Below are 20,186 nucleotides of genomic sequence, written 5' to 3' on the forward strand. Positions count from 1 at the left end.
GGGAAGTTTCTGTAGTGTAGTGGTTATCACGTTCGCCTAACACGCGAAAGGTCCCCTGTTCGAGACAGGGCAGAAACACACAATTTTTTTTGTTGGCGCTAATTGGCTGGATTATATTTCTCAATTCGTTTCTGCATGGCTTGCGGGTTGTGGGTTGCGGAACAATCAATATCCAAGTTTCTGTAGTGTAGTGGTTATCACGTTCGCCTCACACGCGAAAGGTCCCCTGTTCGAAACTGGGCAGAAACAAGGAACTATGTCTTCCTTTTAACACAAAGAAATCCTTTAAATTTGTCAAACTTTGGTTTCTGCAATGGTGGGTTTTTGTATCAAGGGGAAGTTTCTGTAGTGTAGTGGTTATCACGTTCGCCTAACACGCGAAAGGTCCCCTGTTCGAGACAGGGCAGAAACTTCCCCTTGATACAAAAACCCACCATTGCAGAAACCAAAGTTTGACAAATTTAAAGGATTTCTTTGTTTCTGTAGTGTAGTGGTTATCACGTTCGCCTAACACGCGAAAGGTCCCCTGTTCGAGACAGGGCAGAAACACGCAATTTTTTTTGTTGCCGCTAATTGGCTGGATTATATTTCTCAATTCGTTTCTGCATGGCTTGCGGGTTGCAGAACAATCAATATCCAAGTTTCTGTAGTGTAGTGGTTATCAAGTTTGCCTCACACGCGAAAGGTCCCCTGTTCGAGACAGGGCAAAAACATGCAATTTTTTTTGTTGGCGCTAATTGGCTGGATTATATTTCTCAATTCGTTTCTGCATGGCTTGCGGGTTGCAGAACAATCAATATCCAAGTTTCTGTAGTGTAGTGGTTATCACGTTCGCCTCACACGCGAAAGGTCCCCTGTTCGAAACTGGGCAGAAACAAGGAACTGTGTCTTCCTTTTAACACAAAGAAAGCCTTTAAATTTGTCAAACTTTGGTTTCTGCAATGGTGGGTTTTTGTATCAAGGGGTAGTTTCTGTAGTGTAGTGGTTATCACGTTCGCCTAACACGCGAAAGGTCCCCTGTTCGAGACAGGGCAAAAACATGCAATTTTTTTTGTTGGCGCTAATTGGCTGGATTATATTTCTCAATTCGTTTCTGCATGGCTTGCGGGTTGCAGAACAATCAATATCCAAGTTTCTGTAGTGTAGTGGTTATCACGTTCGCCTCACACGCGAAAGGTCCCCTGTTCGAAACTGGGCAGAAACAAGGAACTGTGTCTTCCTTTTAACACAAAGAAAGCCTTTAAATTTGTCAAACTTTGGTTTCTGCAATGGTGGGTTTTTGTATCAAGGGGAAGTTTCTGTAGTGTAGTGGTTATCACGTTCGCCTCACACGCGAAAGGTCCCCTGTTCGAAACTGGGCAGAAACAAGTAACTATGTCTTCCTTTTAACACAAAGAAATCCTTTAAATTTGTCAAACTTTGGTTTCTGCAATGGTGGGTTTTTGTATCAAGGGGAAGTTTCTGTAGTGTAGTGGTTATCACGTTCGCCTCACACGCGAAAGGTCCCCTGTTCGAAACTGGGCAGAAACAAGTAACTATGTCTTCCTTTTAACACAAAGAAATCCTTTAAATTTGTCAAACTTTGGTTTCTGCAATGGTGGGTTTTTGTATCAAGGGGAAGTTTCTGTAGTGTAGTGGTTATCAAGTTCGCCTCACACGCGAAAGGTCCCCTGTTCGAGACAGGGCAAAAACATGCAATTTTTTTTGTTGGCGCTAATTGGCTGGATTATATTTCTCAATTCGTTTCTGCATGGCTTGCGGGTTGCAGAACAATCAATATCCAAGTTTCTGTAGTGTAGTGGTTATCACGTTCGCCTCACACGCGAAAGGTCCCCTGTTCGAAACTGGGCAGAAACAAGGAACTATGTCTTCCTTTTAACACAAAGAAATCCTTTAAATTTGTCAAACTTTGGTTTCTGCAATGGTGGGTTTTTGTATCAAGGGGAAGTTTCTGTAGTGTAGTGGTTATCACGTTCGCCTAACACGCGAAAGGTCCCCTGTTCGAGACAGGGCAGAAACACGCAATTTTTTTTGTTGGCGCTAATTGGCTGGATTATATTTCTCAATTCGTTTCTGCATGGCTTGCGGGTTGCAGAACAATCAATATCCAAGTTTCTGTAGTGTAGTGGTTATCACGTTCGCCTCACACGCGAAAGGTCCCCTGTTCGAAACTGGGCAGAAACAAGGAACTATGTCTTCCTTTTAACACAAAGAAATCCTTTAAATTTGTCAAACTTTGGTTTCTGCAATGGTGGGTTTTTGTATCAAGGGGAAGTTTCTGTAGTGTAGTGGTTATCACGTTCGCCTAACACGCGAAAGGTCCCCTGTTCGAGACAGGGCAGAAACACGCAATTTTTTTTGTTGGCGCTAATTGGCTGGATTATATTTCTCAATTCGTTTCTGCATGGCTTGCGGGTTGTGGGTTGCGGAACAATCAATATCCAAGTTTCTGTAGTGTAGTGGTTATCACGTTCGCCTCACACGCGAAAGGTCCCCTGTTCGAAACTGGGCAGAAACAAGGAACTATGTCTTCCTTTTAACACAAAGAAATCCTTTAAATTTGTCAAACTTTGGTTTCTGCAATGGTGGGTTTTTGTATCAATGGGAAGTTTCTGTAGTGTAGTGGTTATCACGTTCGCCTAACACGCGAAAGGTCCCCTGTTCGAGACAGGGCAGAAACACACAATTTTTTTTGTTGGCGCTAATTGGCTGGATTATATTTCTCAATTCGTTTCTGCATGGCTTGCGGGTTGTGGGTTGCGGAACAATCAATATCCAAGTTTCTGTAGTGTAGTGGTTATCACGTTCGCCTCACACGCGAAAGGTCCCCTGTTCGAAACTGGGCAGAAACAAGGAACTATGTCTTCCTTTTAACACAAAGAAATCCTTTAAATTTGTCAAACTTTGGTTTCTGCAATGGTGGGTTTTTGTATCAAGGGGAAGTTTCTGTAGTGTAGTGGTTATCACGTTCGCCTAACACGCGAAAGGTCCCCTGTTCGAGACAGGGCAGAAACTTCCCCTTGATACAAAAACCCACCATTGCAGAAACCAAAGTTTGACAAATTTAAAGGATTTCTTTGTTTCTGTAGTGTAGTGGTTATCACGTTCGCCTAACACGCGAAAGGTCCCCTGTTCGAGACAGGGCAGAAACACGCAATTTTTTTTGTTGCCGCTAATTGGCTGGATTATATTTCTCAATTCGTTTCTGCATGGCTTGCGGGTTGCAGAACAATCAATATCCAAGTTTCTGTAGTGTAGTGGTTATCAAGTTTGCCTCACACGCGAAAGGTCCCCTGTTCGAGACAGGGCAAAAACATGCAATTTTTTTTGTTGGCGCTAATTGGCTGGATTATATTTCTCAATTCGTTTCTGCATGGCTTGCGGGTTGCAGAACAATCAATATCCAAGTTTCTGTAGTGTAGTGGTTATCACGTTCGCCTCACACGCGAAAGGTCCCCTGTTCGAAACTGGGCAGAAACAAGGAACTGTGTCTTCCTTTTAACACAAAGAAAGCCTTTAAATTTGTCAAACTTTGGTTTCTGCAATGGTGGGTTTTTGTATCAAGGGGTAGTTTCTGTAGTGTAGTGGTTATCACGTTCGCCTAACACGCGAAAGGTCCCCTGTTCGAGACAGGGCAAAAACATGCAATTTTTTTTGTTGGCGCTAATTGGCTGGATTATATTTCTCAATTCGTTTCTGCATGGCTTGCGGGTTGCAGAACAATCAATATCCAAGTTTCTGTAGTGTAGTGGTTATCACGTTCGCCTCACACGCGAAAGGTCCCCTGTTCGAAACTGGGCAGAAACAAGGAACTGTGTCTTCCTTTTAACACAAAGAAAGCCTTTAAATTTGTCAAACTTTGGTTTCTGCAATGGTGGGTTTTTGTATCAAGGGGAAGTTTCTGTAGTGTAGTGGTTATCACGTTCGCCTCACACGCGAAAGGTCCCCTGTTCGAAACTGGGCAGAAACAAGTAACTATGTCTTCCTTTTAACACAAAGAAATCCTTTAAATTTGTCAAACTTTGGTTTCTGCAATGGTGGGTTTTTGTATCAAGGGGAAGTTTCTGTAGTGTAGTGGTTATCACGTTCGCCTCACACGCGAAAGGTCCCCTGTTCGAAACTGGGCAGAAACAAGTAACTATGTCTTCCTTTTAACACAAAGAAATCCTTTAAATTTGTCAAACTTTGGTTTCTGCAATGGTGGGTTTTTGTATCAAGGGGAAGTTTCTGTAGTGTAGTGGTTATCAAGTTCGCCTCACACGCGAAAGGTCCCCTGTTCGAGACAGGGCAAAAACATGCAATTTTTTTTGTTGGCGCTAATTGGCTGGATTATATTTCTCAATTCGTTTCTGCATGGCTTGCGGGTTGCAGAACAATCAATATCCAAGTTTCTGTAGTGTAGTGGTTATCACGTTCGCCTCACACGCGAAAGGTCCCCTGTTCGAAACTGGGCAGAAACAAGGAACTATGTCTTCCTTTTAACACAAAGAAATCCTTTAAATTTGTCAAACTTTGGTTTCTGCAATGGTGGGTTTTTGTATCAAGGGGAAGTTTCTGTAGTGTAGTGGTTATCACGTTCGCCTAACACGCGAAAGGTCCCCTGTTCGAGACAGGGCAGAAACACGCAATTTTTTTTGTTGGCGCTAATTGGCTGGATTATATTTCTCAATTCGTTTCTGCATGGCTTGCGGGTTGCAGAACAATCAATATCCAAGTTTCTGTAGTGTAGTGGTTATCACGTTCGCCTCACACGCGAAAGGTCCCCTGTTCGAAACTGGGCAGAAACAAGGAACTATGTCTTCCTTTTAACACAAAGAAATCCTTTAAATTTGTCAAACTTTGGTTTCTGCAATGGTGGGTTTTTGTATCAAGGGGAAGTTTCTGTAGTGTAGTGGTTATCACGTTCGCCTAACACGCGAAAGGTCCCCTGTTCGAGACAGGGCAGAAACACGCAATTTTTTTTGTTGGCGCTAATTGGCTGGATTATATTTCTCAATTCGTTTCTGCATGGCTTGCGGGTTGTGGGTTGCGGAACAATCAATATCCAAGTTTCTGTAGTGTAGTGGTTATCACGTTCGCCTCACACGCGAAAGGTCCCCTGTTCGAAACTGGGCAGAAACAAGGAACTATGTCTTCCTTTTAACACAAAGAAATCCTTTAAATTTGTCAAACTTTGGTTTCTGCAATGGTGGGTTTTTGTATCAAGGGGAAGTTTCTGTAGTGTAGTGGTTATCACGTTCGCCTAACACGCGAAAGGTCCCCTGTTCGAGACAGGGCAGAAACACGCAATTTTTTTTGTTGGCGCTAATTGGCTGGATTATATTTCTCAATTCGTTTCTGCATGGCTTGCGGGTTGTGGGTTGCGGAACAATCAATATCCAAGTTTCTGTAGTGTAGTGGTTATCACGTTCGCCTCACACGCGAAAGGTCCCCTGTTCGAAACTGGGCAGAAACAAGGAACTATGTCTTCCTTTTAACACAAAGAAATCCTTTAAATTTGTCAAACTTTGGTTTCTGCAATGGTGGGTTTTTGTATCAAGGGGAAGTTTCTGTAGTGTAGTGGTTATCACGTTCGCCTCACACGCGAAAGGTCCCCTGTTCGAAACTGGGCAGAAACAAGTAACTATGTCTTCCTTTTAACACAAAGAAATCCTTTAAATTTGTCAAACTTTGGTTTCTGCAATGGTGGGTTTTTGTATCAAGGGGAAGTTTCTGTAGTGTAGTGGTTATCACGTTCGCCTAACACGCGAAAGGTCCCCTGTTCGAGACAGGGCAGAAACACGCAATTTTTTTTGTTGGCGCTAATTGGCTGGATTATATTTCTCAATTCGTTTCTGCATGGCTTGCGGGTTGCAGAACAATCAATATCCAAGTTTCTGTAGTGTAGTGGTTATCACGTTCGCCTCACACGCGAAAGGTCCCCTGTTCGAAACTGGGCAGAAACAAGGAACTATGTCTTCCTTTTAACACAAAGAAATCCTTTAAATTTGTCAAACTTTGGTTTCTGCAATGGTGGGTTTTTGTATCAAGGGGAAGTTTCTGTAGTGTAGTGGTTATCACGTTCGCCTAACACGCGAAAGGTCCCCTGTTCGAGACAGGGCAGAAACACGCAATTTTTTTGTTGGCGCTAATTGGCTGGATTATATTTCTCAATTCGTTTCTGCATGGCTTGCGGGTTGTGGGTTGCGGAACAATCAATATCCAAGTTTCTGTAGTGTAGTGGTTATCACGTTCGCCTCACACGCGAAAGGTCCCCTGTTCGAAACTGGGCAGAAACAAGGAACTATGTCTTCCTTTTAACACAAAGAAATCCTTTAAATTTGTCAAACTTTGGTTTCTGCAATGGTGGGTTTTTGTATCAAGGGGAAGTTTCTGTAGTGTAGTGGTTATCACGTTCGCCTAACACGCGAAAGGTCCCCTGTTCGAGACAGGGCAGAAACACGCAATTTTTTTTGTTGGCGCTAATTGGCTGGATTATATTTCTCAATTCGTTTCTGCATGGCTTGCGGGTTGTGGGTTGCGGAACAATCAATATCCAAGTTTCTGTAGTGTAGTGGTTATCACGTTCGCCTCACACGCGAAAGGTCCCCTGTTCGAAACTGGGCAGAAACAAGGAACTATGTCTTCCTTTTAACACAAAGAAATCCTTTAAATTTGTCAAACTTTGGTTTCTGCAATGGTGGGTTTTTGTATCAAGGGGAAGTTTCTGTAGTGTAGTGGTTATCACGTTCGCCTCACACGCGAAAGGTCCCCTGTTCGAAACTGGGCAGAAACAAGTAACTATGTCTTCCTTTTAACACAAAGAAATCCTTTAAATTTGTCAAACTTTGGTTTCTGCAATGGTGGGTTTTTGTATCAAGGGGAAGTTTCTGTAGTGTAGTGGTTATCACGTTCGCCTAACACGCGAAAGGTCCCCTGTTCGAGACAGGGCAGAAACACGCAATTTTTTTTGTTGGCGCTAATTGGCTGGATTATATTTCTCAATTCGTTTCTGCATGGCTTGCGGGTTGCAGAACAATCAATATCCAAGTTTCTGTAGTGTAGTGGTTATCACGTTCGCCTCACACGCGAAAGGTCCCCTGTTCGAAACTGGGCAGAAACAAGGAACTATGTCTTCCTTTTAACACAAAGAAATCCTTTAAATTTGTCAAACTTTGGTTTCTGCAATGGTGGGTTTTTGTATCAAGGGGAAGTTTCTGTAGTGTAGTGGTTATCACGTTCGCCTAACACGCGAAAGGTCCCCTGTTCGAGACAGGGCAGAAACACGCAATTTTTTTTGTTGGCGCTAATTGGCTGGATTATATTTCTCAATTCGTTTCTGCATGGCTTGCGGGTTGTGGGTTGCGGAACAATCAATATCCAAGTTTCTGTAGTGTAGTGGTTATCACGTTCGCCTCACACGCGAAAGGTCCCCTGTTCGAAACTGGGCAGAAACAAGGAACTATGTCTTCCTTTTAACACAAAGAAATCCTTTAAATTTGTCAAACTTTGGTTTCTGCAATGGTGGGTTTTTGTATCAAGGGGAAGTTTCTGTAGTGTAGTGGTTATCACGTTCGCCTAACACGCGAAAGGTCCCCTGTTCGAGACAGGGCAGAAACACGCAATTTTTTTTGTTGGCGCTAATTGGCTGGATTATATTTCTCAATTCGTTTCTGCATGGCTTGCGGGTTGTGGGTTGCGGAACAATCAATATCCAAGTTTCTGTAGTGTAGTGGTTATCACGTTCGCCTCACACGCGAAAGGTCCCCTGTTCGAAACTGGGCAGAAACAAGGAACTATGTCTTCCTTTTAACACAAAGAAATCCTTTAAATTTGTCAAACTTTGGTTTCTGCAATGGTGGGTTTTTGTATCAAGGGGAAGTTTCTGTAGTGTAGTGGTTATCACGTTCGCCTCACACGCGAAAGGTCCCCTGTTCGAAACTGGGCAGAAACAAGTAACTATGTCTTCCTTTTAACACAAAGAAATCCTTTAAATTTGTCAAACTTTGGTTTCTGCAATGGTGGGTTTTTGTATCAAGGGGAAGTTTCTGTAGTGTAGTGGTTATCAAGTTCGCCTCACACGCGAAAGGTCCCCTGTTCGAGACAGGGCAAAAACATGCAATTTTTTTTGTTGGCGCTAATTGGCTGGATTATATTTCTCAATTCGTTTCTGCATGGCTTGCGGGTTGCAGAACAATCAATATCCAAGTTTCTGTAGTGTAGTGGTTATCACGTTCGCCTCACACGCGAAAGGTCCCCTGTTCGAAACTGGGCAGAAACAAGGAACTATGTCTTCCTTTTAACACAAAGAAATCCTTTAAATTTGTCAAACTTTGGTTTCTGCAATGGTGGGTTTTTGTATCAAGGGGAAGTTTCTGTAGTGTAGTGGTTATCACGTTCGCCTAACACGCGAAAGGTCCCCTGTTCGAGACAGGGCAGAAACACGCAATTTTTTTTGTTGGCGCTAATTGGCTGGATTATATTTCTCAATTCGTTTCTGCATGGCTTGCGGGTTGTGGGTTGCGGAACAATCAATATCCAAGTTTCTGTAGTGTAGTGGTTATCACGTTCGCCTCACACGCGAAAGGTCCCCTGTTCGAAACTGGGCAGAAACAAGGAACTATGTCTTCCTTTTAACACAAAGAAATCCTTTAAATTTGTCAAACTTTGGTTTCTGCAATGGTGGGTTTTTGTATCAAGGGGAAGTTTCTGTAGTGTAGTGGTTATCACGTTCGCCTAACACGCGAAAGGTCCCCTGTTCGAGACAGGGCAGAAACACGCAATTTTTTTTGTTGGCGCTAATTGGCTGGATTATATTTCTCAATTCGTTTCTGCATGGCTTGCGGGTTGTGGGTTGCGGAACAATCAATATCCAAGTTTCTGTAGTGTAGTGGTTATCACGTTCGCCTCACACGCGAAAGGTCCCCTGTTCGAAACTGGGCAGAAACAAGGAACTATGTCTTCCTTTTAACACAAAGAAATCCTTTAAATTTGTCAAACTTTGGTTTCTGCAATGGTGGGTTTTTGTATCAAGGGGAAGTTTCTGTAGTGTAGTGGTTATCACGTTCGCCTCACACGCGAAAGGTCCCCTGTTCGAAACTGGGCAGAAACAAGTAACTATGTCTTCCTTTTAACACAAAGAAATCCTTTAAATTTGTCAAACTTTGGTTTCTGCAATGGTGGGTTTTTGTATCAAGGGGAAGTTTCTGTAGTGTAGTGGTTATCAAGTTCGCCTCACACGCGAAAGGTCCCCTGTTCGAGACAGGGCAAAAACATGCAATTTTTTTTGTTGGCGCTAATTGGCTGGAATATATTTCTCAATTCGTTTCTGCATGGCTTGCGGGTTGTGGGTTGCGGAACAATCAATATCCAAGTTTCTGTAGTGTAGTGGTTATCACGTTCGCCTCACACGCGAAAGGTCCCCTGTTCGAAACTGGGCAGAAACAAGGAACTATGTCTTCCTTTTAACACAAAGAAATCCTTTAAATTTGTCAAACTTTGGTTTCTGCAATGGTGGGTTTTTGTATCAAGGGGAAGTTTCTGTAGTGTAGTGGTTATCACGTTCGCCTAACACGCGAAAGGTCCCCTGTTCGAGACAGGGCAGAAACACGCAATTTTTTTTGTTGGCGCTAATTGGCTGGATTATATTTCTCAATTCGTTTCTGCATGGCTTGCGGGTTGTGGGTTGCGGAACAATCAATATCCAAGTTTCTGTAGTGTAGTGGTTATCACGTTCGCCTCACACGCGAAAGGTCCCCTGTTCGAAACTGGGCAGAAACAAGGAACTATGTCTTCCTTTTAACACAAAGAAATCCTTTAAATTTGTCAAACTTTGGTTTCTGCAATGGTGGGTTTTTGTATCATGGGGAAGTTTCTGTAGTGTAGTGGTTATCACGTTCGCCTAACACGCGAAAGGTCCCCTGTTCGAGACAGGGCAGAAACACGCAATTTTTTTTGTTGCCGCTAATTGGCTGGATTATATTTCTCAATTCGTTTCTGCATGGCTTGCGGGTTGCAGAACAATCAATATCCAAGTTTCTGTAGTGTAGTGGTTATCAAGTTCGCCTCACACGCGAAAGGTCCCCTGTTCGAGACAGGGCAAAAACATGCAATTTTTTTTGTTGGCGCTAATTGGCTGGATTATATTTCTCAATTCGTTTCTGCATGGCTTGCGGGTTGCAGAACAATCAATATCCAAGTTTCTGTAGTGTAGTGGTTATCACGTTCGCCTCACACGCGAAAGGTCCCCTGTTCGAAACTGGGCAGAAACAAGGAACTGTGTCTTCCTTTTAACACAAAGAAAGCCTTTAAATTTGTCAAACTTTGGTTTCTGCAATGGTGGGTTTTTGTATCAAGGGGAAGTTTCTGTAGTGTAGTGGTTATCACGTTCGCCTCACACGCGAAAGGTCCCCTGTTCGAAACTGGGCAGAAACAAGTAACTATGTCTTCCTTTTAACACAAAGAAATCCTTTAAATTTGTCAAACTTTGGTTTCTGCAATGGTGGGTTTTTGTATCAAGGGGAAGTTTCTGTAGTGTAGTGGTTATCACGTTCGCCTAACACGCGAAAGGTCCCCTGTTCGAGACAGGGCAAAAACATGCAATTTTTTTTGTTGGCGCTAATTGGCTGGATTATATTTCTCAATTCGTTTCTGCATGGCTTGCGGGTTGCAGAACAATCAATATCCAAGTTTCTGTAGTGTAGTGGTTATCACGTTCGCCTCACACGCGAAAGGTCCCCTGTTCGAAACTGGGCAGAAACAAGGAACTATGTCTTCCTTTTAACACAAAGAAATCCTTTAAATTTGTCAAACTTTGGTTTCTGCAATGGTGGGTTTTTGTATCAAGGGGAAGTTTCTGTAGTGTAGTGGTTATCACGTTCGCCTAACGCGCGAAAGGTCCCCTGTTCGAGACAGGGCAGAAACACGCAATTTTTTTTGTTGCCGCTAATTGGCTGGATTATATTTCTCAATTCGTTTCTGCATGGCTTGCGGGTTGCAGAACAATCAATATCCAAGTTTCTGTAGTGTAGTGGTTATCAAGCTCGCCTCACACGCGAAAGGTCCCCTGTTCGAGACAGGGCAAAAACATGCAATTTTTTTTGTTGGCGCTAATTGGCTGGATTATATTTCTCAATTCGTTTCTGCATGGCTTGCGGGTTGTGGGTTGCGGAACAATCAATATCCAAGTTTCTGTAGTGTAGTGGTTATCACGTTCGCCTCACACGCAAAAGGTCCCCTGTTCGAAACTGGGCAGAAACAAGGAACTATGTCTCCTTTTAACACAAAGAAATCCTTTAAATTTGTCAAACTTTGGTTTCTGCAATGGTGGGTTTTTGTGTCAAATGGAAGTTTCTGTAGTGTAGTGGTTATCACGTTCGCCTAACACGCGAAAGGTCCCCTGTTCGAGACAGGGCAGAAACACGCAATTTTTTTTGTTGCCGCTAATTGGCTGGATTATATTTCTCAATTCGTTTCTGCATGGCTTGCGGGTTGCAGAACAATCAATATCCAAGTTTCTGTAGTGTAGTGGTTATCACGTTCGCCTCACACGCGAAAGGTCCCCTGTTCGAAACTGGGCAGAAACAAGGAACTGTGTCTTCCTTTTAACACAAAGAAAGCCTTTAAATTTGTCAAACTTTGGTTTCTGCAATGGTGGGTTTTTGTATCAAGGGGAAGTTTCTGTAGTGTAGTGGTTATCACGTTCGCCTAACGCGCGAAAGGTCCCCTGTTCGAGACAGGGCAGAAACACGCAATTTTTTTTGTTGCCGCTAATTGGCTGGATTATATTTCTCAATTCGTTTCTGCATGGCTTGCGGGTTGCAGAACAATCAATATCCAAGTTTCTGTAGTGTAGTGGTTATCAAGCTCGCCTCACACGCGAAAGGTCCCCTGTTCGAGACAGGGCAAAAACATGCAATTTTTTTTGTTGGCGCTAATTGGCTGGATTATATTTCTCAATTCGTTTCTGCATGGCTTGCGGGTTGTGGGTTGCGGAACAATCAATATCCAAGTTTCTGTAGTGTAGTGGTTATCACGTTCGCCTCACACGCAAAAGGTCCCCTGTTCGAAACTGGGCAGAAACAAGGAACTATGTCTCCTTTTAACACAAAGAAATCCTTTAAATTTGTCAAACTTTGGTTTCTGCAATGGTGGGTTTTTGTGTCAAATGGAAGTTTCTGTAGTGTAGTGGTTATCACGTTCGCCTAACACGCGAAAGGTCCCCTGTTCGAGACAGGGCAGAAACACGCAATTTTTTTTGTTGCCGCTAATTGGCTGGATTATATTTCTCAATTCGTTTCTGCATGGCTTGCGGGTTGCAGAACAATCAATATCCAAGTTTCTGTAGTGTAGTGGTTATCACGTTCGCCTCACACGCGAAAGGTCCCCTGTTCGAAACTGGGCAGAAACAAGGAACTGTGTCTTCCTTTTAACACAAAGAAAGCCTTTAAATTTGTCAAACTTTGGTTTCTGCAATGGTGGGTTTTTGTATCAAGGGGAAGTTTCTGTAGTGTAGTGGTTATCACGTTCGCCTCACACGCGAAAGGTCCCCTGTTCGAAACTGGGCAGAAACAAGGAACTATGTCTTCCTTTTAACACAAAGAAATCCTTTAAATTTGTCAAACTTTGGTTTCTGCAATGGTGGGTTTTTGTATCAAGGGGAAGTTTCTGTAGTGTAGTGGTTATCACGTTCGCCTAACACGCGAAAGGTCCCCTGTTCGAGACAGGGCAGAAACACGCAATTTTTTTTGTTGCCGCTAATTGGCTGGATTATATTTCTCAATTCGTTTCTGCATGGCTTGCGGGTTGCAGAACAATCAATATCCAAGTTTCTGTAGTGTAGTGGTTATCAAGTTCGCCTCACACGCGAAAGGTCCCCTGTTCGAGACAGGGCAAAAACATGCAATTTTTTTTGTTGGCGCTAATTGGCTGGATTATATTTCTCAATTCGTTTCTGCATGGCTTGCGGGTTGCAGAACAATCAATATCCAAGTTTCTGTAGTGTAGTGGTTATCACGTTCGCCTCACACGCGAAAGGTCCCCTGTTCGAAACTGGGCAGAAACAAGGAACTGTGTCTTCCTTTTAACACAAAGAAAGCCTTTAAATTTGTCAAACTTTGGTTTCTGCAATGGTGGGTTTTTGTATCAAGGGGAAGTTTCTGTAGTGTAGTGGTTATCACGTTCGCCTCACACGCGAAAGGTCCCCTGTTCGAAACTGGGCAGAAACAAGGAACTGTGTCTTCCTTTTAACACAAAGAAAGCCTTTAAATTTGTCAAACTTTGGTTTCTGCAATGGTGGGTTTTTGTATCAAGGGGAAGTTTCTGTAGTTTAGTGGTTATCACGTTCGCCTAACACGCGAAAGGTCCCCTGTTCGAGACAGGGCAGAAACACGCAATTTTTTTTGTTGGCGCTAATTGGCTGGATTATATTTCTCAATTCGTTTCTGCATGGCTTGCGGGTTGCAGAACAATCAATATCCAAGTTTCTGTAGTGTAGTGGTTATCACGTTCGCCTCACACGCGAAAGGTCCCCTGTTCGAAACTGGGCAGAAACAAGGAACTGTGTCTTCCTTTTAACACAAAGAAAGCCTTTAAATTTGTCAAACTTTGGTTTCTGCAATGGTGGGTTTTTGTATCAAGGGGAAGTTTCTGTAGTGTAGTGGTTATCACGTTCGCCTCACACGCGAAAGGTCCCCTGTTCGAAACTGGGCAGAAACAAGGAACTGTGTCTTCCTTTTAACACAAAGAAAGCCTTTAAATGTGGCAAACTTTGGTTTCTGCAATGGTGGGTTTTTGTATCAAGGGGAAGTTTCTGTAGTGTAGTGGTTATCACGTTCGCCTAACACGCGAAAGGTCCCCTGTTCGAGACAGGGCAAAAACATGCAATTTTTTTTGTTGGCGCTAATTGGCTGGATTATATTTCTCAATTCGTTTCTGCATGGCTTGCGGGTTGTGGGTTGCGGAACAATCAATATCCAAGTTTCTGTAGTGTAGTGGTTATCACGTTCGCCTCACACGCGAAAGGTCCCCTGTTCGAGACAGGGCAGAAACATGCAATTTTTTTTGTTGCCGCTAATTGGCTGGATTATATTTCTCAATTCGTTTCTGCATGGCTTGCGGGTTGCAGAACAATCAATATCCAAGATTCTGTAGTGTAGTGGTTATCACGTTCGCCTCACACGCGAAACGTCCCCTGTTCGAAACTGGGCAGAAACAAGGAACTATGTCTCCTTTTAACACAAAGAAAGCCTTTAAATTTGTCAAACTTTGGTTTCTGCAATGGTGGGTTTTTGTATCAAGGGGAAGTTTCTGTAGTGTAGTGGTTATCACGTTCGCCTAACACGCGAAAGGTCCTCTGTTTGAGACAGGGCAGAAACTAGGAACTATGTCTCCTTTTAACACAAAGAAAGCCTTTAAATTTGTCAAACTTTGGTTTCTGCAATGGTGGGTTTTTGTATCAAGGGGAAGTTTCTGTAGTGTAGTGGTTATCACGTTCGCCTCACACGCGAAAGGTCCCCTGTTCGAAACTGGGCAGAAACAAGGAACTATGTCTTCCTTTTAACACAAAGAAAGCCTTTAAATTTGTCAAACTTTGGTTTCTGCAATGGTGGGTTTTTGTATCAAGGGGAAGTTTCTGTAGTTTAGTGGTTATCACGTTCGCCTAACACGCGAAAGGTCCCCTGTTCGAGACAGGGCAGAAACACGCAATTTTTTTTGTTGGCGCTAATTGGCTGGATTATATTTCTCAATTCGTTTCTGCATGGCTTGCGGGTTGCAGAACAATCAATATCCAAGTTTCTGTAGTGTAGTGGTTATCACGTTCGCCTCACACGCGAAAGGTCCCCTGTTCGAAACTGGGCAGAAACAAGGAACTGTGTCTTCCTTTTAACACAAAGAAAGCCTTTAAATTTGTCAAACTTTGGTTTCTGCAATGGTGGGTTTTTGTATCAAGGGGAAGTTTCTGTAGTGTAGTGGTTATCACGTTCGCCTCACACGCGAAAGGTCCCCTGTTCGAAACTGGGCAGAAACAAGGAACTGTGTCTTCCTTTTAACACAAAGAAATCCTTTAAATTTGTCAAACTTTGGTTTCTGCAATGGTGGGTTTTTGTATCAAGGGGAAGTTTCTGTAGTGTAGTGGTTATCACGTTCACCTAACACGCGAAAGGTCCCCTGTTCGAGACAGGGCAGAAACACGCAATTTTTTTTGTTGCCGCTAATTGGCTGGATTATATTTCTCAATTCGTTTCTGCATGGCTTGCGGGTTGCAGAACAATCAATATCCAAGTTTCTGTAGTGTAGTGGTTATCAAGTTCGCCTCACACGCGAAAGGTCCCCTGTTCGAGTCAGGGCAAAAACATGCAATTTTTTTTGTTGGCGCTAATTGGCTGGATTATATTTCTCAATTCGTTTCTGCATGGCTTGCGGGTTGCAGAACAATCAATATCCAAGTTTCTGTAGTGTAGTGGTTATCACGTTCGCCTCACACGCGAAAGGTCCCCTGTTCGAAACTGGGCAGAAACAAGGAACTGTGTCTTCCTTTTAACACAAAGAAAGCCTTTAAATTTGTCAAACTTTGGTTTCTGCAATGGTGGGTTTTTGTATCAAGGGGAAGTTTCTGTAGTGTAGTGGTTATCACGTTCGCCTCACACGCGAAAGGTCCCCTGTTCGAAACTGGGCAGAAACAAGGAACTGTGTCTTCCTTTTAACACAAAGAAAGCCTTTAAATGTGGCAAACTTTGGTTTCTGCAATGGTGGGTTTTTGTATCAAGGGGAAGTTTCTGTAGTGTAGTGGTTATCACGTTCGCCTAACACGCGAAAGGTCCCCTTTTCGAGACAGGGCAAAAACATGCAATTTTTTTTGTTGGCGCTAATTGGCTGGATTATATTTCTCAATTCGTTTCTGCATGGCTTGCGGGTTGTGGGTTGCGGAACAATCAATATCCAAGTTTCTGTAGTGTAGTGGTTATCACGTTCGCCTCACACGCGAAAGGTCCCCTGTTCGAGACAGGGCAGAAACATGCAATTTTTTTTGTTGCCGCTAATTGGCTGGATTATATTTCTCAATTCGTTTCTGCATGGCTTGCGGGTTGCAGAACAATCAATATCCAAGTTTCTGTAGTGTAGTGGTTATCACATTTGCCTCACACGTGAAAGGTCCCCTGTTCGAAACTGGGCAGAAACAAGGAACTGTGTCTTCCTTTTAACACAAAGAAAGCCTTTAAATTTGTCAAACTTTGGTTTCTGCAATGGTGGGTTTTTGTATCAAGGGGAAGTTTCTGTAGTGTAGTGGTTATCACGTTCGCCTAACACGCGAAAGGTCCCCTGTTCGAGACAGGGCAAAAACATGCAATTTTTGTTGGCGCTAATTGGCTGGATTATATTTCTCAATTCGTTTCTGCATGGCTTGCGGGTTGTGGGTTGCGGAACAATCAATATCCAAGTTTCTGTAGTGTAGTGGTTATCACGTTCGCCTCACACGCGAAAGGTCCCCTGTTCGAAACTGGGCAGAAACAAGGAACTATGTCTCCTTTTAACACAAAGAAAGCCTTTAAATTTGTCAAACTTTGGTTTCTGCAATGGTGGGTTTTTGTATCAAGGGGAAGTTTCTGTAGTGTAGTGGTTATCACGTTCGCCTAACACGCGAAAGGTCCCCTGTTCGAGACAGGGCAGAAACATGCAATTTGTTTTGTGTAGTGGTTATCACGTTCGCCTCACACGCGAAAGGTCCCCTGTTCGAAACTGGGCAGAAACAAGGAACTATGTCTTCCTTTTAACACAAAGAAATCCTTTAAATTTGTCAAACTTTGGTTTCTGCAATGGTGGGTTTTTGTATCAAGGGGAAGTTTCTGTAGTGTAGTGGTTATCACGTTCGCCTAACACGCGAAAGGTCCCCTGTTCGAAACTGGGCAGAAACAAGGAACTATGTCTCCTTTTAACACAAAGAAAGCCTTTAAATTTGTCAAACTTTGGTTTCTGCAATGGTGGGTTTTTGTATCAAGGGGAAGTTTCTGTAGTGTAGTGGTTATCACGTTCGCCTAACACGCGAAAGGTCCCCTGTTCGAGACAGGGCAGAAACATGCAATTTGTTTTGTGTAGTGGTTATCACGTTCGCCTCACACGCGAAAGGTCCCCTGTTCGAAACTGGGCAGAAACAAGGAACTATGTCTTCCTTTTAACACAAAGAAATCCTTTAAATTTGTCAAACTTTGGTTTCTGCAATGGTGGGTTTTTGTATCAAGGGGAAGTTTCTGTAGTGTAGTGGTTATCACGTTCGCCTAACACGCGAAAGGTCCCCTGTTCGAGACAGGGCAAAAACATGCAATTTTTGTTGGCGCTAATTGGCTGGATTATATTTCTCAATTCGTTTCTGCATGGCTTGCGGGTTGTGGGTTGCGGAACAATCAATATCCAAGTTTCTGTAGTGTAGTGGTTATCACGTTCGCCTCACACGCGAAAGGTCCCCTGTTCGAAACTGGGCAGAAACAAGGAACTATGTCTCCTTTTAACACAAAGAAAGCCTTTAAATTTGTCAAACTTTGGTTTCTGCAATGGTGGGTTTTTGTATCAAGGGGAAGTTTCTGTAGTGTAGTGGTTATCACGTTCGCCTAACACGCGAAAGGTCCCCTGTTCGAGACAGGGCAGAAACATGCAATTTGTTTTGTGTAGTGGTTATCACGTTCGCCTCACACGCGAAAGGTCCCCTGTTCGAAACTGGGCAGAAACAAGGAACTATGTCTTCCTTTTAACACAAAGAAATCCTTTAAATTTGTCAAACTTTGGTTTCTGCAATGGTGGGTTTTTGTATCAAGGGGAAGTTTCTGTAGTGTAGTGGTTATCACGTTCGCCTAACACGCGAAAGGTCCCCTGTTCGAAACTGGGCAGAAACAAGGAACTATGTCTCCTTTTAACACAAAGAAAGCCTTTAAATTTGTCAAACTTTGGTTTCTGCAATGGTGGGTTTTTGTATCAAGGGGAAGTTTCTGTAGTGTAGTGGTTATCACGTTCGCCTAACACGCGAAAGGTCCCCTGTTCGAGACAGGGCAGAAACATGCAATTTGTTTTGTGTAGTGGTTATCACGTTCGCCTCACACGCGAAAGGTCCCCTGTTCGAAACTGGGCAGAAACAAGGAACTATGTCTTCCTTTTAACACAAAGAAATCCTTTAAATTTGTCAAACTTTGGTTTCTGCAATGGTGGGTTTTTGTATCAAGGGGAAGTTTCTGTAGTGTAGTGGTTATCACGTTCGCCTAACACGCGAAAGGTCCCCTGTTCGAGACAGGGCAGAAACACGCAATTTTTTTTGTTGCCGCTAATTGGCTGGATTATATTTCTCAATTCGTTTCTGCATGGCTTGCGGGTTGCAGAACAATCAATATCCAAGTTTCTGTAGTGTAGTGGTTATCAAGTTCGCCTCACACGCGAAAGGTCCCCTGTTCGAGTCAGGGCAAAAACATGCAATTTTTTTTGTTGGCGCTAATTGGCTGGATTATATTTCTCAATTCGTTTCTGCATGGCTTGCGGGTTGCAGAACAATCAATATCCAAGTTTCTGTAGTGTAGTGGTTATCACGTTCGCCTCACACGCGAAAGGTCCCCTGTTCGAAACTGGGCAGAAACAAGGAACTGTGTCTTCCTTTTAACACAAAGAAAGCCTTTAAATTTGTCAAACTTTGGTTTCTGCAATGGTGGGTTTTTGTATCAAGGGGAAGTTTCTGTAGTGTAGTGGTTATCACGTTCGCCTCACACGCGAAAGGTCCCCTGTTCGAAACTGGGCAGAAACAAGGAACTGTGTCTTCCTTTTAACACAAAGAAAGCCTTTAAATGTGGCAAACTTTGGTTTCTGCAATGGTGGGTTTTTGTATCAAGGGGAAGTTTCTGTAGTGTAGTGGTTATCACGTTCGCCTAACACGCGAAAGGTCCCCTGTTCGAGACAGGGCAAAAACATGCAATTTTTTTTGTTGGCGCTAATTGGCTGGATTATATTTCTCAATTCGTTTCTGCATGGCTTGCGGGTTGTGGGTTGCGGAACAATCAATATCCAAGTTTCTGTAGTGTAGTGGTTATCACGTTCGCCTCACACGCGAAAGGTCCCCTGTTCGAGACAGGGCAGAAACATGCAATTTTTTTTGTTGCCGCTAATTGGCTGGATTATATTTCTCAATTCGTTTCTGCATGGCTTGCGGGTTGCAGAACAATCAATATCCAAGTTTCTGTAGTGTAGTGGTTATCACATTTGCCTCACACGTGAAAGGTCCCCTGTTCGAAACTGGGCAGAAACAAGGAACTGTGTCTTCCTTTTAACACAAAGAAAGCCTTTAAATTTGTCAAACTTTGGTTTCTGCAATGGTGGGTTTTTGTATCAAGGGGAAGTTTCTGTAGTGTAGTGGTTATCACGTTCGCCTAACACGCGAAAGGTCCCCTGTTCGAGACAGGGCAAAAACATGCAATTTTTGTTGGCGCTAATTGGCTGGATTATATTTCTCAATTCGTTTCTGCATGGCTTGCGGGTTGTGGGTTGCGGAACAATCAATATCCAAGTTTCTGTAGTGTAGTGGTTATCACGTTCGCCTCACACGCGAAAGGTCCCCTGTTCGAGACAGGGCAGAAACATGCAATTTTTTTTGTTGCCGCTAATTGGCTGGATTATATTTCTCAATTCGTTTCTGCATGGCTTGCGGGTTGCAGAACAATCAATATCCAAGTTTCTGTAGTGTAGTGGTTATCACATTTGCCTCACACGTGAAAGGTCCCCTGTTCGAAACTGGGCAGAAACAAGGAACTGTGTCTTCCTTTTAACACAAAGAAAGCCTTTAAATTTGTCAAACTTTGGTTTCTGCAATGGTGGGTTTTTGTATCAAGGGGAAGTTTCTGTAGTGTAGTGGTTATCACGTTCGCCTAACACGCGAAAGGTCCCCTGTTCGAGACAGGGCAAAAACATGCAATTTTTGTTGGCGCTAATTGGCTGGATTATATTTCTCAATTCGTTTCTGCATGGCTTGCGGGTTGTGGGTTGCGGAACAATCAATATCCAAGTTTCTGTAGTGTAGTGGTTATCACGTTCGCCTCACACGCGAAAGGTCCCCTGTTCGAAACTGGGCAGAAACAAGGAACTATGTCTCCTTTTAACACAAAGAAAGCCTTTAAATTTGTCAAACTTTGGTTTCTGCAATGGTGGGTTTTTGTATCAAGGGGAAGTTTCTGTAGTGTAGT

The 20,186-nt window shown here is 43.2% G+C and overlaps 56 non-coding genes across 56 annotated transcripts; all 56 read left to right on the forward strand.

The window, feature by feature from the left end:
* The first annotated feature begins 176 nt into the window (after positions 1-176).
* TRNAV-CAC (transfer RNA valine (anticodon CAC)) lies at positions 177-249 on the forward strand. The gene has a single exon. It is a non-coding gene; the product is annotated as a tRNA-Val (tRNA).
* A 555-nt stretch (positions 250-804) lies between these two features.
* Positions 805-877, forward strand: TRNAV-CAC (transfer RNA valine (anticodon CAC)). The gene has a single exon. It is a non-coding gene; the product is annotated as a tRNA-Val (tRNA).
* A 254-nt stretch (positions 878-1,131) lies between these two features.
* On the forward strand, positions 1,132-1,204 carry TRNAV-CAC (transfer RNA valine (anticodon CAC)). The gene has a single exon. It is a non-coding gene; the product is annotated as a tRNA-Val (tRNA).
* Positions 1,205-1,294: 90 nt separating this feature from the next.
* TRNAV-CAC (transfer RNA valine (anticodon CAC)) lies at positions 1,295-1,367 on the forward strand. Its single transcript has one exon. It is a non-coding gene; the product is annotated as a tRNA-Val (tRNA).
* Positions 1,368-1,457: 90 nt separating this feature from the next.
* TRNAV-CAC (transfer RNA valine (anticodon CAC)) lies at positions 1,458-1,530 on the forward strand. Its single transcript has one exon. It is a non-coding gene; the product is annotated as a tRNA-Val (tRNA).
* Positions 1,531-1,784: 254 nt separating this feature from the next.
* On the forward strand, positions 1,785-1,857 carry TRNAV-CAC (transfer RNA valine (anticodon CAC)). Its single transcript has one exon. It is a non-coding gene; the product is annotated as a tRNA-Val (tRNA).
* A 254-nt stretch (positions 1,858-2,111) lies between these two features.
* TRNAV-CAC (transfer RNA valine (anticodon CAC)) lies at positions 2,112-2,184 on the forward strand. The gene has a single exon. It is a non-coding gene; the product is annotated as a tRNA-Val (tRNA).
* Positions 2,185-2,445: 261 nt separating this feature from the next.
* TRNAV-CAC (transfer RNA valine (anticodon CAC)) lies at positions 2,446-2,518 on the forward strand. Its single transcript has one exon. It is a non-coding gene; the product is annotated as a tRNA-Val (tRNA).
* A 261-nt stretch (positions 2,519-2,779) lies between these two features.
* TRNAV-CAC (transfer RNA valine (anticodon CAC)) lies at positions 2,780-2,852 on the forward strand. Its single transcript has one exon. It is a non-coding gene; the product is annotated as a tRNA-Val (tRNA).
* A 555-nt stretch (positions 2,853-3,407) lies between these two features.
* On the forward strand, positions 3,408-3,480 carry TRNAV-CAC (transfer RNA valine (anticodon CAC)). The gene has a single exon. It is a non-coding gene; the product is annotated as a tRNA-Val (tRNA).
* Positions 3,481-3,734: 254 nt separating this feature from the next.
* TRNAV-CAC (transfer RNA valine (anticodon CAC)) lies at positions 3,735-3,807 on the forward strand. Its single transcript has one exon. It is a non-coding gene; the product is annotated as a tRNA-Val (tRNA).
* Positions 3,808-3,897: 90 nt separating this feature from the next.
* On the forward strand, positions 3,898-3,970 carry TRNAV-CAC (transfer RNA valine (anticodon CAC)). Its single transcript has one exon. It is a non-coding gene; the product is annotated as a tRNA-Val (tRNA).
* A 90-nt stretch (positions 3,971-4,060) lies between these two features.
* TRNAV-CAC (transfer RNA valine (anticodon CAC)) lies at positions 4,061-4,133 on the forward strand. The gene has a single exon. It is a non-coding gene; the product is annotated as a tRNA-Val (tRNA).
* A 254-nt stretch (positions 4,134-4,387) lies between these two features.
* On the forward strand, positions 4,388-4,460 carry TRNAV-CAC (transfer RNA valine (anticodon CAC)). The gene has a single exon. It is a non-coding gene; the product is annotated as a tRNA-Val (tRNA).
* A 254-nt stretch (positions 4,461-4,714) lies between these two features.
* Positions 4,715-4,787, forward strand: TRNAV-CAC (transfer RNA valine (anticodon CAC)). The gene has a single exon. It is a non-coding gene; the product is annotated as a tRNA-Val (tRNA).
* A 261-nt stretch (positions 4,788-5,048) lies between these two features.
* Positions 5,049-5,121, forward strand: TRNAV-CAC (transfer RNA valine (anticodon CAC)). Its single transcript has one exon. It is a non-coding gene; the product is annotated as a tRNA-Val (tRNA).
* Positions 5,122-5,382: 261 nt separating this feature from the next.
* TRNAV-CAC (transfer RNA valine (anticodon CAC)) lies at positions 5,383-5,455 on the forward strand. The gene has a single exon. It is a non-coding gene; the product is annotated as a tRNA-Val (tRNA).
* Positions 5,456-5,545: 90 nt separating this feature from the next.
* Positions 5,546-5,618, forward strand: TRNAV-CAC (transfer RNA valine (anticodon CAC)). The gene has a single exon. It is a non-coding gene; the product is annotated as a tRNA-Val (tRNA).
* A 254-nt stretch (positions 5,619-5,872) lies between these two features.
* On the forward strand, positions 5,873-5,945 carry TRNAV-CAC (transfer RNA valine (anticodon CAC)). Its single transcript has one exon. It is a non-coding gene; the product is annotated as a tRNA-Val (tRNA).
* A 260-nt stretch (positions 5,946-6,205) lies between these two features.
* TRNAV-CAC (transfer RNA valine (anticodon CAC)) lies at positions 6,206-6,278 on the forward strand. The gene has a single exon. It is a non-coding gene; the product is annotated as a tRNA-Val (tRNA).
* Positions 6,279-6,539: 261 nt separating this feature from the next.
* Positions 6,540-6,612, forward strand: TRNAV-CAC (transfer RNA valine (anticodon CAC)). Its single transcript has one exon. It is a non-coding gene; the product is annotated as a tRNA-Val (tRNA).
* A 90-nt stretch (positions 6,613-6,702) lies between these two features.
* On the forward strand, positions 6,703-6,775 carry TRNAV-CAC (transfer RNA valine (anticodon CAC)). The gene has a single exon. It is a non-coding gene; the product is annotated as a tRNA-Val (tRNA).
* A 254-nt stretch (positions 6,776-7,029) lies between these two features.
* On the forward strand, positions 7,030-7,102 carry TRNAV-CAC (transfer RNA valine (anticodon CAC)). Its single transcript has one exon. It is a non-coding gene; the product is annotated as a tRNA-Val (tRNA).
* A 261-nt stretch (positions 7,103-7,363) lies between these two features.
* TRNAV-CAC (transfer RNA valine (anticodon CAC)) lies at positions 7,364-7,436 on the forward strand. Its single transcript has one exon. It is a non-coding gene; the product is annotated as a tRNA-Val (tRNA).
* Positions 7,437-7,697: 261 nt separating this feature from the next.
* Positions 7,698-7,770, forward strand: TRNAV-CAC (transfer RNA valine (anticodon CAC)). The gene has a single exon. It is a non-coding gene; the product is annotated as a tRNA-Val (tRNA).
* Positions 7,771-7,860: 90 nt separating this feature from the next.
* Positions 7,861-7,933, forward strand: TRNAV-CAC (transfer RNA valine (anticodon CAC)). The gene has a single exon. It is a non-coding gene; the product is annotated as a tRNA-Val (tRNA).
* A 254-nt stretch (positions 7,934-8,187) lies between these two features.
* TRNAV-CAC (transfer RNA valine (anticodon CAC)) lies at positions 8,188-8,260 on the forward strand. Its single transcript has one exon. It is a non-coding gene; the product is annotated as a tRNA-Val (tRNA).
* Positions 8,261-8,521: 261 nt separating this feature from the next.
* On the forward strand, positions 8,522-8,594 carry TRNAV-CAC (transfer RNA valine (anticodon CAC)). The gene has a single exon. It is a non-coding gene; the product is annotated as a tRNA-Val (tRNA).
* A 261-nt stretch (positions 8,595-8,855) lies between these two features.
* On the forward strand, positions 8,856-8,928 carry TRNAV-CAC (transfer RNA valine (anticodon CAC)). The gene has a single exon. It is a non-coding gene; the product is annotated as a tRNA-Val (tRNA).
* A 90-nt stretch (positions 8,929-9,018) lies between these two features.
* On the forward strand, positions 9,019-9,091 carry TRNAV-CAC (transfer RNA valine (anticodon CAC)). The gene has a single exon. It is a non-coding gene; the product is annotated as a tRNA-Val (tRNA).
* A 261-nt stretch (positions 9,092-9,352) lies between these two features.
* Positions 9,353-9,425, forward strand: TRNAV-CAC (transfer RNA valine (anticodon CAC)). Its single transcript has one exon. It is a non-coding gene; the product is annotated as a tRNA-Val (tRNA).
* Positions 9,426-9,686: 261 nt separating this feature from the next.
* Positions 9,687-9,759, forward strand: TRNAV-CAC (transfer RNA valine (anticodon CAC)). Its single transcript has one exon. It is a non-coding gene; the product is annotated as a tRNA-Val (tRNA).
* Positions 9,760-10,177: 418 nt separating this feature from the next.
* Positions 10,178-10,250, forward strand: TRNAV-CAC (transfer RNA valine (anticodon CAC)). Its single transcript has one exon. It is a non-coding gene; the product is annotated as a tRNA-Val (tRNA).
* A 90-nt stretch (positions 10,251-10,340) lies between these two features.
* Positions 10,341-10,413, forward strand: TRNAV-CAC (transfer RNA valine (anticodon CAC)). Its single transcript has one exon. It is a non-coding gene; the product is annotated as a tRNA-Val (tRNA).
* Positions 10,414-10,667: 254 nt separating this feature from the next.
* TRNAV-CAC (transfer RNA valine (anticodon CAC)) lies at positions 10,668-10,740 on the forward strand. Its single transcript has one exon. It is a non-coding gene; the product is annotated as a tRNA-Val (tRNA).
* A 751-nt stretch (positions 10,741-11,491) lies between these two features.
* Positions 11,492-11,564, forward strand: TRNAV-CAC (transfer RNA valine (anticodon CAC)). The gene has a single exon. It is a non-coding gene; the product is annotated as a tRNA-Val (tRNA).
* A 751-nt stretch (positions 11,565-12,315) lies between these two features.
* Positions 12,316-12,388, forward strand: TRNAV-CAC (transfer RNA valine (anticodon CAC)). Its single transcript has one exon. It is a non-coding gene; the product is annotated as a tRNA-Val (tRNA).
* A 90-nt stretch (positions 12,389-12,478) lies between these two features.
* TRNAV-CAC (transfer RNA valine (anticodon CAC)) lies at positions 12,479-12,551 on the forward strand. The gene has a single exon. It is a non-coding gene; the product is annotated as a tRNA-Val (tRNA).
* A 418-nt stretch (positions 12,552-12,969) lies between these two features.
* TRNAV-CAC (transfer RNA valine (anticodon CAC)) lies at positions 12,970-13,042 on the forward strand. The gene has a single exon. It is a non-coding gene; the product is annotated as a tRNA-Val (tRNA).
* Positions 13,043-13,132: 90 nt separating this feature from the next.
* Positions 13,133-13,205, forward strand: TRNAV-CAC (transfer RNA valine (anticodon CAC)). The gene has a single exon. It is a non-coding gene; the product is annotated as a tRNA-Val (tRNA).
* Positions 13,206-13,459: 254 nt separating this feature from the next.
* Positions 13,460-13,532, forward strand: TRNAV-CAC (transfer RNA valine (anticodon CAC)). Its single transcript has one exon. It is a non-coding gene; the product is annotated as a tRNA-Val (tRNA).
* A 90-nt stretch (positions 13,533-13,622) lies between these two features.
* On the forward strand, positions 13,623-13,695 carry TRNAV-CAC (transfer RNA valine (anticodon CAC)). Its single transcript has one exon. It is a non-coding gene; the product is annotated as a tRNA-Val (tRNA).
* Positions 13,696-13,956: 261 nt separating this feature from the next.
* TRNAV-CAC (transfer RNA valine (anticodon CAC)) lies at positions 13,957-14,029 on the forward strand. Its single transcript has one exon. It is a non-coding gene; the product is annotated as a tRNA-Val (tRNA).
* A 415-nt stretch (positions 14,030-14,444) lies between these two features.
* Positions 14,445-14,517, forward strand: TRNAV-CAC (transfer RNA valine (anticodon CAC)). Its single transcript has one exon. It is a non-coding gene; the product is annotated as a tRNA-Val (tRNA).
* Positions 14,518-14,771: 254 nt separating this feature from the next.
* Positions 14,772-14,844, forward strand: TRNAV-CAC (transfer RNA valine (anticodon CAC)). The gene has a single exon. It is a non-coding gene; the product is annotated as a tRNA-Val (tRNA).
* A 90-nt stretch (positions 14,845-14,934) lies between these two features.
* On the forward strand, positions 14,935-15,007 carry TRNAV-CAC (transfer RNA valine (anticodon CAC)). Its single transcript has one exon. It is a non-coding gene; the product is annotated as a tRNA-Val (tRNA).
* Positions 15,008-15,425: 418 nt separating this feature from the next.
* On the forward strand, positions 15,426-15,498 carry TRNAV-CAC (transfer RNA valine (anticodon CAC)). The gene has a single exon. It is a non-coding gene; the product is annotated as a tRNA-Val (tRNA).
* Positions 15,499-15,588: 90 nt separating this feature from the next.
* Positions 15,589-15,661, forward strand: TRNAV-CAC (transfer RNA valine (anticodon CAC)). The gene has a single exon. It is a non-coding gene; the product is annotated as a tRNA-Val (tRNA).
* A 261-nt stretch (positions 15,662-15,922) lies between these two features.
* TRNAV-CAC (transfer RNA valine (anticodon CAC)) lies at positions 15,923-15,995 on the forward strand. The gene has a single exon. It is a non-coding gene; the product is annotated as a tRNA-Val (tRNA).
* A 422-nt stretch (positions 15,996-16,417) lies between these two features.
* On the forward strand, positions 16,418-16,490 carry TRNAV-CAC (transfer RNA valine (anticodon CAC)). The gene has a single exon. It is a non-coding gene; the product is annotated as a tRNA-Val (tRNA).
* Positions 16,491-17,389: 899 nt separating this feature from the next.
* On the forward strand, positions 17,390-17,462 carry TRNAV-CAC (transfer RNA valine (anticodon CAC)). The gene has a single exon. It is a non-coding gene; the product is annotated as a tRNA-Val (tRNA).
* Positions 17,463-18,521: 1,059 nt separating this feature from the next.
* TRNAV-CAC (transfer RNA valine (anticodon CAC)) lies at positions 18,522-18,594 on the forward strand. The gene has a single exon. It is a non-coding gene; the product is annotated as a tRNA-Val (tRNA).
* Positions 18,595-18,684: 90 nt separating this feature from the next.
* On the forward strand, positions 18,685-18,757 carry TRNAV-CAC (transfer RNA valine (anticodon CAC)). Its single transcript has one exon. It is a non-coding gene; the product is annotated as a tRNA-Val (tRNA).
* Positions 18,758-19,018: 261 nt separating this feature from the next.
* On the forward strand, positions 19,019-19,091 carry TRNAV-CAC (transfer RNA valine (anticodon CAC)). The gene has a single exon. It is a non-coding gene; the product is annotated as a tRNA-Val (tRNA).
* A 422-nt stretch (positions 19,092-19,513) lies between these two features.
* Positions 19,514-19,586, forward strand: TRNAV-CAC (transfer RNA valine (anticodon CAC)). Its single transcript has one exon. It is a non-coding gene; the product is annotated as a tRNA-Val (tRNA).
* Positions 19,587-20,008: 422 nt separating this feature from the next.
* TRNAV-CAC (transfer RNA valine (anticodon CAC)) lies at positions 20,009-20,081 on the forward strand. Its single transcript has one exon. It is a non-coding gene; the product is annotated as a tRNA-Val (tRNA).
* Positions 20,082-20,186: the final 105 nt, after the last annotated feature.

Source organism: Rhinoderma darwinii, chromosome 4 (assembly GCF_050947455.1).
Source record: "Rhinoderma darwinii isolate aRhiDar2 chromosome 4, aRhiDar2.hap1, whole genome shotgun sequence".
NCBI classification, from domain to species: domain Eukaryota; kingdom Metazoa; phylum Chordata; class Amphibia; order Anura; family Rhinodermatidae; genus Rhinoderma; species Rhinoderma darwinii.